We start from the raw sequence: 17344 nt of genomic DNA, 5'->3' as shown, positions 1-17344 counted from the left end.
AACAGGCTTGAAATGACTCAAAATCTGAAACATAGGCTCTTTGGTATCGACACTAGACACTCCCAAAGAAAAAAGTCACAAAACATTTCTGGGTGCGAGATATTCACTTGCAAACAAGGCCTCCTTTCGTTGTTTCACACTTGGGATAAAAATGCAAAATTGACATTTGCTCAAAACAGGACTTCGCCAAATGATTCAGAATGTCAATTTATCATCATGGAACAAGTGGATGAGCTGAATGGAAGGTGCTAGAAACATTAAACACCTCAAGGGCCTCAAAAGTACATCCAAGTACATACGCATTTATGGGGCTTGATTTGACTCAAAATTTCAAATAAATGCTCAAAATGAGAATGCAATTTTGAGCGCCAATAGGTTCCAATGAGAAGAAGAATACGTATGATTTCCCTTGGCTTAATTTTTTGGATTGAGTGAGTTCCATTTTGAGCAATTATTACTCCATCTAAGATAGACCTCCCAAGAATAAAACCAAGTTGCTCCTCAAAGATTTGTACAGAAGGACTAATTTTAGCCTATTCTCCATTTCCTTCACCATTATTTTGAAGATAGTATTGTATAAGAATTTTTTTGTGAAATCATCCAAAATAAGGGTAATGAATTTTTATCAATCCCCTTAAATAATATCCCCAAGTTATTTATAGATTCAAAAGTCTCAACTATATTTTCTCCAAAAATAAGCTAGCATTTTTTAAAGAAGCATGTTGGGAGTTTATAAGGTCCCAAGGCCTTATCATGGTGTCATTATTTTAGATCCATTTCTATTTCTTCTTTAGATAATTTCACCATCAAGGTCATGTTACATTCGTTTGTCACTAGTTTAGGGATGTTTTGGGTAACATTTTGCTACCTCAAATTCAAATACATGAATGACTCCATAAACCCAAGGAAGTGCAACATAAAACTTGCAATAGATAGATGGGAGACCAAATTATGCTAAACCCATCTCTGAATTTTAGAGGTACAACTCCCTCATTTGTGATATGAAGGTAAAATCTCTGTGTTTTTAACTAGAAAGTGAAGTTATAAGTGATCACAAGTGTAAAGTAAATAATTTATATTGCCAGTGAATTGAGTGATTAATAAAAATGAAAAAGAAATTCATTTATATAAATTATTTCATATTATGAACATGTGAAATAAACATTGTAGCACTCATAGTCATTATTCAAAGATAATGTAACACACAACGTTGAATCATTATTTGAAATTAATCCAAAGAAATCATAGAAATAGAAGCCCATAGAAAGGCAACACAAAATCTCGGTTTACATTCATATGAAAAGAAGAAAATAGTATAGTCATTTACATAAAAGATAAAAACCAAAAATTATGCCTTCTTTCTAATATTTGTTTTCCTCTTTCTTCCCACATTTTCTATTAGAAGAATCACCTTTATATAGAACTAACTACCTATGTCCATAGTGATGGTTACAAAAGCAACTGTAAATAGTTTAGTGTTTGTTATTAAGAAAAGTAATAGTTTAGATTCCATATGGCTCAAATTATGTATTTTCTCCATCTTCTTCTTCCACGCCTACATGTGGAAGGTTGAGTAGGTCCACCATGAATTCTAGAGATCTTTCTTCTTCTACCTCAACAAAATAAAACCTAATTATGTGCAATATCTCTCTCTCTCTCACACACACACATGTGAAAGAGAATCCTAGGGTAGTCATCAATCATGTATACATGAGCATTGATCTTGGATTTGTGGACTTATGGTTCATGCAGTTGAGGATGTGTTTGTGACATATTGGGTAACCTTGTCCCAATTTTGCATAAATATTGGAGTAATTGTTTTGGAGTTATAGCCTTTTTGTGGCTTCTAGTAACATGCTCCTCATTTATTGGTGGACTTTGGAGATTGTTTCCACAAGCTTCAATCCGAGGAAGTTGGTGTGTGCTCTCTTAGATTTAGATTGTTGGATAACATGTGACCTGTGCCTAAGGGTGGGTTCTCTTATTTGGTCTTATGAGTTAGTAATGCATTATAAACTTGGGGCTTTTCCTAAGTATTTAGTTATTTCATGTATTTAATGTTTTTTTCCACGCGAACTTGTAGCTTGAGGATTTATTTAATGCAAGTGTTTATTTAGTGTAACTTGATAGGCTGACATGTGGCTTGGTCTAGTATAAGTAGAGGGTCTGGTGATGTCTAGAGACATTCATTTAGCATGGAGTTGAGCATGGAGTAGTTGAGAGGAATGAAGTTTGGTAGAGCTAGTAGCTAAGTGTGCGCTTGGGAAACAAGAAGGTTTCTTGGTGGCTTCCAAGAACAAGTCTAGATTCTTCTTGGAGTTTTTCTACTAGATTGTGAGTGTGGGCTAGCTAGAGGTTGGATCTTGTGAGGTCTTGTAGAACTATTTTTGTAATTACTTATGTATCTAGCCGCAACCTAGAAGGCCTTAAAGCCAAGAAAGTTGGATGTAAATTTTATGATTATATTATGAAAATTATTTTTCTATTGGACCTAAATCTTAATGTTATTGCTCATATTCCATTGTGTGGTTATTTTCTAAGGGCTAGGACATCTCTTTTAGGGAGTTTCCTACCTTGCACTTCATCAAGTGGTATCAAAGATGGTTGATCTTATGGATTTTTTTCTTTGGGTTTACAAAGATCTTAGGAGATTCCTCTGAGAATATTGGACCCTAGGGAAATTGATGATCTTTGTGATGTTGTGGAGAATATGATTTTAGAGAAGGTTAGATCAAATTCTAGATCTGAAATGGAGTTGATGGAGAATTAGATCATGAGAGCTATTGTTGGTGTATCAAGGAATGTGGGTACTGAGGATGGTTATGAGGAAGTTGTTGAAGTCTTTAAAGCTTCTAGATCTAGTGGCAAAGACAAAGCTAATCAGATGGAGAGACTTGTCAACGACATAACTATTCAAATGGATAGATTTGGAGCTTAGTTTAAGTTAAAGCATAAGATGGATGTTTCTAATTTCTTAGGAACTTGGGATATTAAAGACCCAATTGATTGGAATATTGAATTGGAAGACTACTTTGAGTTAGAGGATATTGGAGACCCACTTAGAGTAAGGTTTGCACAATTAAGGTTGAAAGGACATTTTTCTTTATTGTGGAAAGAATTACAAAGAGATAGAGAAGAGGAAGGTGAAATGAAGACCACTAGATGGAGATTGATGGTTACAAATGTGAAGGATAAGTTCATTCATGTAGATTGTGAACTTGAGTTGTTTAAGAAGTTTCAAAATATAAAATTGAAGGATATGACTATGAAAGATTATACCGAGGAGATCTAGAATTTTACAATTCGATCTAGAAATAGAGAACTTTCCAAGGAAATGGTGGCTAGATATATTAATGGCTTGAGATTCAATATCCAAGATGAGATTGGTATGTTGAATATTGCTTCAGTTGAAGATGATTTTAATATGCTCTAAGGGTAGAAGAGAAGTTAACAAGAAGACATCAAGGTAATTCTCGAGGTATGGAAAAGAAGGAACACTCTAAGAAGGATAAATAGATTTTTGAAGATAAACCGAAACCTATTGAATAGAGGAAGAGAATAGATAGAGGTTCATTTAAAGGTACTTTTTTAAAATGTGGAGAGCTAGGACATATATCTTTTGAGTGTCCCAGTAAGAAGGTTGGTGACAGAAGAGTTGTTATGGTAAATGAGAATGTGGATTTAGTAAATGAACCTAAAAGGTATTTTTTTTAATTCGACGAGTGTTGCTTGGTAAGAAGACACTAGAACCTTGTCAAAGGAGGAATTTGTTCAAGACTCGTTGTAAGTCTAGGGGTAAATGTTGGAATGTAATTATGGATGGTGGTAGTACTAATAACCTAGTTGTTGAGGAGATGGTTTAGAAACTTGGTTTGAAGAGATTGAGACATCCTTGTCTTTATAGGATTAGTTGGTTGCAAGATGAGCATGATTTAGAAGTAAAAGAGCAATGTCTTGTTGATTTTCAAATTGGATGGTGTGTTGATCAAGTGTTTTGTGATATTGTGGACATGAGTAGTTGTCACATATTGCTTGGTAGACCTTGGCAGTGTGATTATAGGGAAGTGCAAGATTGTGTCAAGAATGTGTTTATTGTTGAGAAGGGTGGTAAGAAGCATTCCCTAATTCCTTTATAGAATGTAGGACTTGGTAAGAGGAACTTGATTTTTGGTAGCTAGTTTGAGTTGAAGGATTTTGAAAGGGTTAGAGATCAGCATGGAAAGAAGACTTATTGTACACCAAGGAAAAATGTGAAGATGATAGTTGTAGGAAAATATTTGCAGAAGTGGTACAACAAGAGTGCTTAAGTTGATGTAGTGGAGGACATGTATGTGAAGAACCAGTTTGTGGTTTATGTGATAAACCTTGAAAGTTGTTCTTCCAGTTGTTAAGAACATCTTTCCTTTACACCTAGGGTGTTTAATGCAAGGGCATCCTAGGGTAGTCCACAATCCTATATGCAAGAACTATTATGGGTCACACAGTTGGGGATGTATTCAAGATATATTGGGTAACCTTTTCCTAAGTGCATATCGATTGGAGTAATTATCTTTGAGTTAGAACCTTCTTGGTGGTTGTTGGTAACATGTTCCTAATTTACTAGAAGACTTGGGAGATTGTTTTGTGAGCTTCTATTTGAGGAAGTTTGTGCATGCACTCTTGGATTTGGATTTTTGGATGGCATATGGACCTATGCTTAAGGGTGTGCACTCTTATTTGGTATTATGAGTTAGTTATGCATTGTAAACTTGGGGCATGTCTTAAGTATTTACTTATTTCATGTATTTAATGTTTATTTCCAAGCCAACTTGTGGCTTGAGGTTTTATTTATTGTAACTTGCTACAATGACTTGTGGCTTGCTCTAGTATAAGCAGAGGGTTTGGTGATGTATAGAGTAATTCATTTAACATGGATTGAAGCATGGAGTAGATGAGAGGAGCAAAGTTTGGTAGAGCTATTAGCTATGAGAGGAGAAAAGTTTGGTAGAGCTATTAGCTAAGTGCGGGATTGAGAAACAAGAAGGTTTCTTTGTGACTTGCAAGCATAACTTTAGATTCTTCTTGGGGTTTTTCTACCAAATTGTGAGTCTGGGATAGCTAGAGCTTAGATCTTGCAAGGTCTTGTAGAAATATTTTAGTAATTTCTTATATATTTGGTCGTAACCTAGAAGGCCTTACACCCTGGCACATTGGATATAAATCTTATGATTATATTATGAAAATTGGTGTTTTTTTGGATCTAAATCTCCATTTTATTGTTTATATTCCACTATGTGGTTATTTATTGAGGGCTGGGACATCTTCTTTGGGGATTCTCTTGCCTTGCACTGTGTCTCTCTCTCTCTCTCTCTCTCTCTCTCTCTCTCTCTCTCTCTCTCTCTCTCTCTCAAATATTATATCACTTTAATATCAAGCATGATTGGTTCTTAGATGAAAATGAACATGTTATAAATGATGTTTAAATCATCCATATTGGCTTTTGTAAGGTTAGGTTGAAGCACTTGTTTAGACTCTTCATTATTATATCCTTCTCGGGGAGGAATTCCTATCTTGACACATAAGAAGTTTCAGTTTGTGTAGCTTGCAAGATGGTGGTTAGAAAAAAGGTGGTCAAGAAAATGAATATGTACATTACTTATATTAGCTCCACTAAGCTTATTAATGAGGGTGGGGAATTAGAGGTTTGAATATTATACTTTGCCACCTCATGACAAGACTTATTTTCACCAAGTTCAAGAAAAGTATCCCATTTGAGAGATTACATCAAGATCACTTCATTTAATGCAAAAGTAACATCATGATGACCACACCTTGAGAAACTCATCATCAGGAAAGCACTTAGTTCCTAAAGCCTCAAAGCTTAAGTTGGAAGTTATCAACTTGTGAATGCGTGTAATTGGGCGACAATGTCGCCAAGTTGCAGGGGCTTTGAAGAATTAAAAAAATAGTCATTGTTAATGGGTTGTACACGACTTTTGATGAGACAATAATTGGGGTTAGGATTTGGGGTTGACAATGACCGAGTGGTATCAGTCCCGCAAAATGGAAAGTTTTAAAAAAGAGGGGTACATAAACCATGGCCAACATGATGTTATTTAGCAACTATAGTTGATTTATCAAGTCATAGCCCTCCCTATTTTTTGTTTTCTTTTGATGTAGGAAGATACATGGTTAGCAATTTATTTTGGATTTTTTAAATAAAGGAATAAATAGTTCTTTTTAACTTGACAATTTTGTTCACATCTCTTAGGTTCTTAATTGCTATAAAAAAAAGTTGGGGTTCTTATTACCTTCTATAACTAAGTCTCCTTTCACTTTTTTTACCAAAATATTTCCTCTTTGGATAAGAATTCCTTGTAAACTTGTAGTGGCTCCTTCTTGTTTAGAGATGTTCTTGATCCATCACATGCAATATTATTTTTTTGTTGCTGAAATTTGTTTCTTCCTTTAGTTTTTTCTTTATTACAGAGGTATACTTAAAGTGCTCCCCATTCCAATTTAAGTGACTTTCTTTGATTTATTTTAACTTTTTCACAAAGAATAAGAGTTTTGACCCAGAAAATTGTTCCTCTTCCCACCAACATTCTATTAGGTCAAAAAAAATTGGTCTCTCACCCATATATTTTTTTAACATAAAGAGATTACATATGGGTTTCTTGTTTCATGGTATCATTAGGTATAATAGGAAGTGGCATGAGCTTGGGTAAGGTAGGATAGCAACCTTGAGTCCAAAAGGAAAAGTTATGAAGTCCCTTTAAAAAAAGGAACTATCCAATTTTTCTATAGCATGTCTTAAAAAAAAAATTTATTGTTCCATGAGAATGAGCCATTGTCCAATTTAATCTCTAATTCTTTTCTTCTATTGATCCTTTCTTTGAAGTTGATTTGGAATCAACTCATCTCCTTTATTTATATGAGAGATAGATGATTGCATTGAAATCTCCACCAATTATTATGTATGGAAAGGAGATGAAAAATACAAAATTATCCATTTTTTCCACAATTCTCTCTTTCTATTGTTAGGTATTGGCCCATATAAATTTGTAAGGAGAAATATTAGGTTTGCGTTGAAGATCATAATTGCTCCCCTAATCTAGTTCTTCACATCTATCAATCTGTCAAAAAGTGCTATTTTCTAATTAAGCACACTTATTTTCCAATATCCCATATTTTTGTTAAACAAGTTCATTTTTCCATTGGTTGATTGGAAATTCTCTTACAATAGAGAAATATATGTTTTTGTTCCTAAGGCCCTATGCTTGACCAAACACTACTTGTTAGGGGCATTTAAGCCTCTACCAAATGTATCATGGCTCCTGGAAAAGGGGGTTTCCCTTCCCTATTTTTAGTAGTGATTTTATTTTTCCTTGGTCCTTGGCTTCTCCATCCTTGAAGCATCATCAATGACTTGCTACATGTTTTCTTTTTTCCTCTCATTTTCTTATAGTATGATTTGATCTTATTCGGCTAGTTTTGACATATCACTTTAAACTATTGGTTCATTTCTCTAACATAACACTTATTTTGTTTCTTCTATTTCTATGATTTTCTTAATCAAGACTTAACTTCTCCCTCTTGGTTGATTCATCTTATTGTTCTACTATTTTTTATATTCCTAATAACATACATGTCAACTTCCAATTCCAATAGAGAAATGTTACCTTCATGTCTTAATCTCCTTTGTTATGTCTACTTGATTTAGAATTTCTTGCCTTGTGAAATTCATTTCTTACAAGACTAACACATCTTCAAGAACCCCCTCTTTTTGGCAGGATTTTGTTTTGAATTATAAGATCGAGAAGAACAATTTTCTTTTATTATCATAAAAAAATTAACTAATATAAAATAATTCAAAAAATTCTCTAAACTTTTTAACTTTATAGAATCCATTCTTATTCATAGATTATAAAAGTGTAATTCAAAATATTAATGTCAAGAAATTATACCCTTCGCAACATTGGAAACCACACATAAATGCATAAAGATGTGAAAGAAATAAAATCTGCTATAACCTTTTATTACATAAGAAATTCGAATTCGGTTGGTGAGGGAATGAGACATATAACAACTATTCAAAATTTGAATACCCTTCACGGGAACCTTTCTCGATGGCAGCACCACAAGTCTACACATATGTCCATGATTTACGCTCCTAGCATTTTACAATGTCTCTGCCATCTTTTCAACGGAAATGACATCATGTTTATGTACAATTACATCGACGGCTCTAATTTGAAGAGAAACATGTGATTCTTATGATCCTGCAAGAATAATAGATTTAATTTGTGCAGAAGCACCTGATATCATTTTCAGATGAAACATTTTTTTAATATAATTTTTATTATAAAATACTAAATATAATAGAATAAAGATATCATATGCATTAAAGAAGATTTTTTTTTTTTTTTTCATCTTATATCTTAGACGCATTTATTTATTTACAATAAATGGAGGGATATGGTCTTTGATTTCTAGACATATGCCTTTAAAATGTCTATATTAGAATGCATATGAAAGAAAATTTCTTTTTTAGTTAGGATACTATATAGCATTCATGGAATGTCAATTTATTTTTTCCTTCAACCAATCAAATCAAAGAATTTTTACAAATATTGGTACCTTTATAATATTTCTAATTTCTATTTCTTTTATAAAATTTATTATCAATCTTTTATTTCATTCCTCATTGAGTACAATGAATAGTCATGAGTCAATGGTTTCTAATAATTACTTTGAAATAAAAGTTAAATATTTCTCCTCAACTTTTGCCTTTTCCTACTAACCTTAGGAAAAAATCAAGCAGTGGTTGGTGGTTGAAATTAAATGCATAAAGTAAAAAATTTGTCCTCATCTATTTAGATAAAATCAATACAAAATTTTCATTACTATTTTCCAAAGTTATGTCTTAAAACATTCATTATTTTAAGTTTATTTTTAATTAATAATAGTCATTTTGAAAGGACATTTATTTTTATTCATAAATTAATAAACTATATTAATATTATTTTTTCCTACTATATTTATTATAATTTTTTTTAAAAATTAGTCCTTGTTTTGGTTAGATATTATGACTAAATACGTGAAATACAAAATTTAAATACTATAAACATCTTAAGAATCTATTTTATATATACAAGTTTTTGTGTTCATTTAGTAAGTCGATTTAATTTGGGAAAAAAATTATGCAACCCTGTTTATTCATTGAAAAAATCCTTCTTACAACAAGATAGAAAGACTTCCAATAATTTTAAATTTTTTATAACCTTTGATTCCTAGAAAGGTATGTATATGAATGTGCAGGCACATGCATATGTATAAAAATAATAATTTTTGTGTGTGATATATTTTTTTTTTTGATGGAGGTCATCCACAATCAAGTTTTAGGTATTGGATAGGGGCCCACGCATGAGATATTATGACTGGATATATGAAAGACAAAATATAAAATACTGCAAACAACTTAAGAATCTATTACATATATATAATTTTGTGTGTTCATTTAGCAAGCATTTTTAATTTGGGAAAAAAAATTCTACAAATTGTTTTTCTCATAGAAGAAATTCTTCTTTCAACAAGATAGAGACATTCGAGATTTTTTAGAAACTTTTGTCAATGTCTTATTTATTTAGAAATGCAATTAAACTATCTTATCTCCCTTAACTGAATAATTCTCTTATGGATTCAATTTTATAAGTGATTAAACTCCTTCAATTGTTTTATATTGTTAGAACTTAAAATTTCTACTGTACTTAGAAGATTTTGATATTGAAAATCTAAGCATGTTTTCTTTATTTGAACAAAACATAAAAATTCATATTATATCTATGCAATTTTTTAAATTAAGTATATAGGTAGAAAGAGAATAGAATCTCAATACCTTCACTTTATTTGGTTATTCTTAGAGTGCATCATGCAATATGAGTAGAATTATAGGTAATATATTTTCTTAAGAATCGTGATTGCAAACTCAAGAAATTCAATGATCACTTACCTTCAATTTAATTGTTACCTATTAGTAGTAGAGAGACTAGACTTTTCATAGAATATGTGTACTCCAATCAAGTAGTCATCTTTAAGGTAACGACATAAACAAAAACATATTTATAATCTTTCTACATAAAGTGTGTTTCAACTATGCTTCTTGTATATGATTCTTAAATACACTTAGGAGGCATTTAACCCTCTCTTTAGAGGATCCTCATTATGCCTAAAACTCTATTTAACAATGCTTCATTTTTCATTATTATATTAAAATATTCTATGTTTACTAATCAACTATATTTAATAATCTTTTCAATAATTTCAATATTGAATAATTAATTTATAATTCTTCAAAATATTTTTAATAAGTAATAATCATTTGATAGAGATTGCAAGCATATATGTATGCATGTATGTATGTGTGTATATGTATATGTATATATCTACTTTTAAATGATTAGGAGAAGATAGAATTGATAGGGTTTTTCTTTTGTGAAGTTTGTAAAATAAAATAAAATAAACGTATATCACATTGTGCTTTGATACAATAATGTTTTGATCCTTTCATATAAGCTACACATTTATTGATGCTCTTTGATAAGTCTCTAAATTGTGTCAACCGAAAAATGTCTACTAGTGTTGAAGGTTTGCTAGCTATGAGTAATGTCATCATAGAATGTAAGAGTACTTATAATTTTAATGTAGTGTTAACCATCCTTGAATTTGTTAATGCATGCAAATGATGATAAACTTTTACTTCAAATAATAGAAATATTATTCCAAGAACTCATCATTTTTAAAGCATTCTCATTGACCGAGTTAACAAGCATTGGGCCCCATTTCTAGATCCAAGATTGTGGTTATTAAGAACCTTAATTTTTTTTGTATTTTTTGATGATGTCCTCAATCACATATTTTGTGGTGCATTTATGCATCTTTTTTAGTATTTAAACTATGGGCATGTAACTTTTCCATATCAAATTAGAATACATTGCATGTGTACATATATATATCCTAAATTCCAAAGGTTTATATTTCCCTATATGAACTCATCAAATATTATAATTTTCTCTCTTAAAAAATTATTTGTGTAGAACTCAATATATTTTACTAGGTTTATTCATAAATTATATGTATTGATTTCACAAAATCAAAAAGAGTGTTTTGATATACAAATTAGGGTCTATATCATACAAATGTAATTGACCTTAATTTTCCTAGTACATATTTTAGTGTCAATCTTCAACATATCTCATATTGAAGGATTTCCTCTCTTTGATCCTAATGACAAGATCTCCTGCTTATCTATTGAATCTAATTCTTCAAAGAATTATAAAGAATGAACTATGATGGGTTTTATAAACCAATGGAATCTCTAAAATCCCCTCTAAGAAGGGAAAATAGGTCACTTTCTTTGATGAGGATCCTTCCACCAAACTATGGTTCTTTAGGATACTGTAGACGTATTCATTCTACCCCTTCTCTTACGAGTCTACATCACTCTCACAATTTAATAAGGAAGTTGGAGAAGGGAGAGTATGTTTTAGACAAAAGGGCTAGATTAACCCCTAACAGTCATTCAAGGAGATTTTTTAACAAAATTAGAATTTTTAAAATTATTATTACTTCCTTAAAGTGTTAAATAGAAAAGTAAGCATGTTAATATTTTTAAGTAAATTACATCTCCTAGAATATTTGATAATTGACTAATGCTTGATAAACATGAGTGAGAGATATTGGCTAGAAATGTCTAATCTTGGGTCTTATAGGATTATAATATTCCTAATTTTTATGTATGTTCTTTCCATATAATTTGACCTATAATTTGGCCTACCATATCCTTATTAAATTATATTAATTTTCTAAATATAGAACATGGTGTCGTGTTTCTCTCTTTTAAATAGCTTTAGCATGTAGTGGATCAAGTTTTTAACCATACCAATAGGATGATTTGCATCCTCTTTAATTTTGAGTACTACTCCTTTAGAATTATCAAGATTTATGCTTCTAATGATGTTATATATGTGTTCTTACTATAGTGGTTGATTGTGTATAATTCATTTATTATTCCTACTTGTGTCATGTTTAAAGAGTTTAATACTGTGGAGATAGAATATTGTAAAATGGGGATGTATATATGCATTAGAAAGCTAGTAAGAAAGAGGCATGGTAATGTGTTTAATGAAATGATGCTTTTTTATGTCAATATATGCCACCACCATGATCATTCTGATTGGTATGAATGAAATAATTTGTGGGTTAAACATAGAATAGGGTCTTTAAATTCCTTGATCAAGAGCTATGATCTCTACTTAATATTTATTTTGACCTCTCTTCAAATGACCCTTTTCTAGATATCATTTTATCCGACCATTATTTTACTGCATTCAATATTTAATAAAAATTTGATAATCCCAATGATATCAAATCTCCAATATTTTGACAATTAATTATCAAGTAATCTACATGTGTTAGCTACATATGAAGATGTATAATTTTGAGGCTAGACCTTAGATGACTAAACATACTTATCATTTTTGTAATAGGACATTAAGTAATCCTTCTACCATTTTTCACATCTATGTAAACAAATAGGTCAATTTTTATTAATGTATGAACATAATGGTACCACCCTTTCTCTTTGTTTGAGCTATTATTGTACTTGGATCAAACCCTTTGTCTCTTACTTTGCAAGCTATTGTGAAAAAAATTCATCATCAAAAGTAGGTTACTATTAACTACTCTTATAAAGATACTCAAATCAAATATAATTATGTGGATTGAAATAAGACAAAAACATTATATAATTTAGTCTCAAAAACTTCAAGATTGCCTTACTTCTTAAGACATTGAATAGATCAAAAGAGAGAACTACACTCTATTCTTAGTGATCTTGAAAATATTCTTTAGGTATTTTTTATAAAATCATGAGAACATTTTTTAGAGGGATTTAAAGGCTCAATATAATTCTCCTAAAAATTATCATGCTTTGTAAGAAAGTCTAAAAACTATTCCATGTTGAAGTTTCTTCTCTTTAACTTGAAATCAATTTCTCCCAATCATTAATATTAAACTAGTTTTTTTCATTATGGCCAATGATAAATCTCACAAATGCATGACTTATTCATTTTCTAAATTTTTTTATAAAAAAATTTTGGACTATGTTGGCGATGTGCTACATAATATTTTTTGTGAAGGTTTATTAAGAAAACTATAAATAAAGGTATATTTATAATTATTCTTAGATATGGGGATCCAAATCATAACTCGTATTTGTACTATCTCATCTTTCTTAGTGTATGTATTATTGAATTAATGTCAAATCCTTAGCCTTGAAACTATGTTATCTTCTTACTTAACTTATGCAATTTAAGAAAAGTAGCTTTATCAAATCTAAATACATCTTATTGGATATTAATATCATTATAGTTTGGGAAGGTATGAAATGACCTAGTGATCTAATCAAAAAGATATTTTCATCATGATTATCTTTACTAAGGATGATGATCATATTAAGTAGTCTTTTATCTTTAATGTCATGCAATCCTTAGAATTTAGGTCTCAATTCATGCACTCTATGTATTATTTTTCTAGTGTCCCTACCTTTATTACTATCATTGGTCAATAATATAAAGATTTTGAGATTTATTAATCTACACACCAAAGATTTCATGTAACACCCCACTAGGGAACCCAAGAGAAATTAACCAATAATATCACTAAGTTTGCTAGACATTTTTTTTAAAAGATTAAGAAAAACAAGAGGTAGTATAGTAGAAGCAATAACTCATATATATACATAAGCAATACAATAACAATTACATCTCTCAAGAGTTCCATAATGTGAATCACACACATAAGTTTTATTAAGATTAAATCTTATAAGTAAACAAAGTCCATGTCATAGAATAACAATAGGTACAAAATCACATGAAAGAATATACAAGTACATAATATGTCACATGGCATAACCATAATGAATACTCATCCTTTGCACATGTCGTAGGGTATGAAATGCTAAAAGAATATACATCATGATAAGATACGACAACCCATAGGATCTCAAATAATTAAAGTACAGTATACCATATAATGACCAAAGAACATAATCACAAGATGAGAAGAATACAACTGCACAAGGTACATCTAGCATCGGTATCCAATTGTCGAATCTCAATGGTATAAGAAACACTACCACCTGACAATTAACCTTAATTCCCACATAGATAACAATCCAAAAGTCATAACAAGAATCTAGGTCAAGGAATTCCTAATAGCAATCTATCTCAAAGGTATCAGTTACACAAGTAACATATAATTCTAGAGGCAACATAGACACGTAGGGAACTTAATATGCATGTGGGAAAGTGTCATTACATGAGTCAACTCTAAGGTTACCCTAGCAGTCTCTCTGGACTCTAGCCCCCTAATGACTCTATGCGGCATCAATATCCTTTCTTAAAGACAAGACATACTAGAACGAGGCAAGGTCACAACCAAACATCCTCTGTACTCCCATCCTAGCATGTACTAGCACTCAAGGCATGAGTAAGGTAATACACCGACTCTTGTTAATTTATTTTAACTCTATTAATGAAATGTTATCACTTATTAATACAACTTACAATAGGTTACCTAGGTAGCCTCTTTAGGGCCCCAACCTCCACTATAAGCCACTTCCCAACATACACATAGATAACCTATCCTATGCTCATAAAAGTATATCTTAGAAAATCACAATATTCACCTTAGTCTTATACAAGCAACTAGAAAGAATCAATAGATAATTGGTTGAAACTTTATAGGTTACACCAAGAAAATCACAATATTCACCTTAGTCCTATACAAGCAACTAGAAAGCACCAATAGATAATTAATAATAAAAACCACATAAGTTACACCAAGAAAATCATAATAAATGAGCTTACAAAAAACAACTCAATCTCATCACAGAAACATGTGAAAATAGCACATTGGTTGGGAATGAAATAATTGTGACAAAACAACATCACATAGTAGCAACATAAAACCATGACTTCCCAAGCCTCTAGTAAACAATCCTATTTGGTTGAACTACTAGGTTTCCCCAAAAAAACCATCACAAGATAAAACATGACATTTTGACATTCATTTAAAACAAGTGTAGTTATTTAGTCATATTTTAAAAAAATTCCAAAAAAAATGATTTAAGTCAAATTCAAATTTTCATTTCATAATTGTTTCACAGCTGGATAAAGATTATCAATCATGTAATAATATCATTTTATTAATTTAAATAATCTTAAATCACAAATGATTTAATTAATAACATAAATGTTTATTATTAGATTGAATCTTAAAATCAATTTCATTAGTAAAATATTAATTTGACTTCTATTTAAGTCTAATAAATTAATATTTACTTTTCCTTTAATTCATAATGCAACTCGAGATAACTCAAACTTTAAATTCTAATTATAATTAAACTATTTACAATTTCTCTCATAATATTTGTATATTCATAACTAGATGATTATATAGTTAACTCAACTATAACTCTTCTTAAAATATAGTTAAGTCACAAATATATATTTATTAACTTATAACTCCATTTGCATTAATAAATATATAACAAGTTATAACCCACTAAGAATTTTTTTTAAAGAATTAATATTTAAAACCCACTTATAAAAAAATAAGCAGTATTTATTTATAAATTTTTACAATAAATAAATAATTATAAAAAATTTAACTAAATTTTATTTTGTTAATCATTTTTTTAACATTTCCAAAATTAATAATTAATCATTCAAAAAGTTTGTTTATTTTTTATATTTTAATTTTTTAGATAATGCAAAAATTATATTATATTTTTACAAAATAAAAATAAACATGCAACTAGTAGTTTCACATGCCTTTGATCTCTCAAATCATGTAACCATAATATACTTAATTTTCTATATTTAGTTTATTTGTTTTCACATGCATGTATAAGTTTAGGTACAACATGCTTTCCTCTCAATTAATCTTTTGCTTTTCTAATAATTTAGATAGAACATTCATGATAATCACATGACATATTTAAAGTTCAAAACCTAGTTGTTCAATTTTATTTTTTCTTCCAAATTTCTATAATCAAATCTTTCTTCTATTACAAAGGGTTTTAAAAGTATACAGTCATGGCAATTTTTTTTTAAATTCTACACTTTCCCTTTTTCACATTTTCTTGATTAATAAGTTTTCCTTTTCAAAATCTACAATATAATCCTTTATCCAAAAATTAATACATTAAAATTAAAAATTATTACGCAAGCACACCCAGGAAGACACGAAGTAGACAGATCTTTCAATAAAATTCTACAATGGGTTTTCAACCCCTAACTCAAAATAATAACTAAAATTTGAGACTATGAATACATGCAAATCCCAACCCTTTGAAACTTTCAATAATTAATATATTGTAATTCCAAATTTTTCTTCCCAAAACTTGTGTGTAGGAATGAGCTTGAATCTCTTAATAAAGAGTCTAACTCTACCTAGGGTTTCCAGTTTTTGAACATGCAAGTGCCTCTCCTTAAAATATACTTTTATTATTTTAATTTATTTAATTCCCTTGTGCATGCTTTTTGCCTTTAATTAGAATAAAATTTATTTTAATTATTACCACTTCATTTTTAATAAGAAAGACGTTTTTAGTTAATATATTTATTAATTTAATTAATAATAATATTTAAAGTCCATTGTTTAAATGCAACTTCTAAATTTATTATTATTAAATTAAATAAATATAATTGTACCAAATACATAATCTTTTCAATTGAATTTTTAAAAAAAAATTCTTGCATTTAATTAATTTCTCAAAATTAATTAAATATAACAAAACTTATTTTTCTTTATTAAATTTTTGTTTCATTAAATCATTTAATAATCTCTTAGACTTAATGAGTTTGATTCGTACTCAAACTCAAACTCATCAAACTCAATGATTAAAATTTTGAATTCATGTCACTTTGACAAATTCAAAAAGGTGAAGAACTCAAGTACTTCTCCTTTATTCTAGGACAATTAGTCTCAAGTTTAGGATTTGAACTTGAGAACTATCTCCCCTCTCTTATCATTGAGATACTGTGATAGGGCATGCTCATCCTAGCAATTTAGGTAAGTCAATGTCTGGTACTTGTAATCTACATAAAAGGAAAACATGTACATAAGCATATATATATATATATATATAAACCAACTTGATAATGGCGGGGAGTGGTACATTGTGTGGATCTTGACTAGTAGATGACTATGAATCCCTCCCCCAACCACATTAGATACATCAAATATAAAGTAAAACATACATGTACACCATACACATGTTAATCTCATGGAAAGATAT

This window comes from Cupressus sempervirens, chromosome 11, assembly GCF_028749045.1.
Source record: "Cupressus sempervirens isolate cs-2001-9-10 chromosome 11, ASM2874904v1, whole genome shotgun sequence".
In the NCBI taxonomy this organism is placed as follows: domain Eukaryota; kingdom Viridiplantae; phylum Streptophyta; class Pinopsida; order Cupressales; family Cupressaceae; genus Cupressus; species Cupressus sempervirens.
The sequence above is the reverse complement of the archived record's forward strand: the minus strand, read 5'-3'. Positions refer to the sequence as shown.